We start from the raw sequence: 2,447 nt of genomic DNA on the forward strand, positions 1-2,447 counted from the left end.
ATATACACACACACACATATATATATATATATACATATATATATATATATATATATATATGTATATATATATATATATATATATGCCGCCATTAGCACTAACTAATATTCTGCAGAATAAAGGCCTCAGGAATGTCCTTCAACTTGCGCCTGCTCATAGTCTTTTTATGAATGCTTACAATCTCTAGGACGCATTCTGTTATTCATAATATCCATATATTTTTTTTTTCCTATTTTAATTATACATTGAGCCTAGGTGCCCTTCTTTTGCCTATAAGCTGCTAGAATATTCTCTACTTTTGTTTACAATAATATTGTTCTCATGTATCTCTTTTCCTGTCCTTTTGTGTTAATCCTGTATTTTTTCATTCGATGTCTCTTTGAGTTGAAGGTAGCATATATATTAGGGTTTTGAATAGGGTCCACGTTCCTAATGCATTATTTAAACTTTCATGAACCTCTGATTATATAGTTTTGTTGTTGGACAAACTGGTATTTTACATTTCATAATCATGGTTTTTTCCCACAGAAGCATCACGTCCCTTGGTATCATCATCATCTCATCATCATCAATAATTGTTAGTCCACTGCAGAACAAATATATGTCTAGGTTTTTCCTTCTCTTAACTGCTTTCTCATGTTTCTCGTAAGGGAGTATATTAATTTGATATTTAGAGGTTTTTTCCATAATCCATAATTATTGTGTCTCTGCCTTTCCATAGAACATTATGTAATTTTTTTTTTCTGAGATTCAATTTCAGTCCCATATATCTGTTTTCTCTACTCAAATCTTATATCATCTTTTGGAAAATCCCCCTGATTCACTAGACAAGACCATGTTATCTGAAAATCTAACTTATCAAGGTATTTCCCATTGATGTTTATTTCTTTATTTTCCCAATATAGGTTGTACAAAACTTTTTCTAGGCATATTACAAATATATTTTGAGCGATAGGATTATCATTTTTAACTCCTCTTTAAATCAGGATTTTTCACTAACTTTTTGTAGCTTAAAGTTGTTGTACTCTCTGTATAAATACATTTTCAAGAACTTTAACATGAGATTCATTTATTCTTCTTTTTTTAAATGGTTTTCATTACTGCTGAAGGTTTGATAGAATCAAAAGCTTTCTTATGATCTACAAATAATATAAAAAGAAGTTTATCATACTACCGTTGAATGTTTCATTGGCTGGTTAATTACAGGAATATTCCCAGTTGTTGAATAAATGATTCCAAAGACAGCCTATTCTCTTGGTTGATTAAAGTGTAGCTATCTTTTTATAGAGCCTATTATGATCTTTGTAAATGTGTTATACATTACCGAGAAACTTCTTTGGCGACAGTATTTCAGCTCCTTTTTTCTTCCGTTTTGTGAATTAGTTTAATTATAAAAATCTCCGAAGTTGTAAGTATAGAGTATACCTACATAAAATTTTCAATAGTTCACTGTGTTCTACTACTATGAAATTTCCTCCGCCTATTAACATATCAAATGTTACGCCATCTAAAACTGCTTTGCCTTTTTGTCTATTTTTTGATGTCATCTTTATTTCTAGTGCTGTTACGATTTGTATCAGATCAGGTGTTTCATTACTTCCGTTAATAAAGTAACTTCTCGCATCATTTCTGTATATGATTACGTAAATACCATCTGCATTATTTCCCTAAATATTATTTATGATGCTATTTCCATTATTAGGCTTTAAGAGAAACATTTATGGTATCATGCTCCCAGTCTTCTTTTCATCAATTTGATGTTTCTTCCTTTCTTTGCTGTCCCCTCAATTTTGATGTAATCTGGTTACGAACGTCTTGTTTATTGTTTTTGATAGTTCTGCTAACTTTATTTCACCTCATGCCCAATCATTTCTTTATTAGGTTTTGGTCTTCATTCGATAGTTTTCATTAATCTTGTTTAAGGAACTTTTCCACTTATCTCTTGTGCAGAATCCAATACAAGTTATGATAAATTTATATTTATTTCTTTTTCAATTGCAGCGATTCCCCTATGTAGTCGGGAGCATACTGTACATATATAAATTATACATATATACACACACACACACACACACACACACACACACACATATATATATATATATATATATATATATATATATATATATATATATATATATATATATATATATATATATATATATATATATATATATACGAATGTATGCATGTATTTCTGTTTGTGTTGCATCATTATATTTTATCAGGGACAGACTGCTCTTTCTTAATTTCTAAATAAACCAAAGCATAATCAGACGTCCCGACGTCAGGATCAACCCAGAAGTTAACAGACGTATGAGTAACCTCTCTTATAGATTCAAAGGCAAATTTCAAAATTCTCAAGTCATGGCAATCTGTATATGAGACAGATTTTATACACTCCCTATGTCAGCGTTGAAACTAGAAAGTCATAAAGAGACTATCGT

This window comes from Palaemon carinicauda, chromosome 6, assembly GCF_036898095.1.
Source record: "Palaemon carinicauda isolate YSFRI2023 chromosome 6, ASM3689809v2, whole genome shotgun sequence".
Classification (NCBI taxonomy): Eukaryota; Metazoa; Arthropoda; class Malacostraca; order Decapoda; family Palaemonidae; genus Palaemon; species Palaemon carinicauda.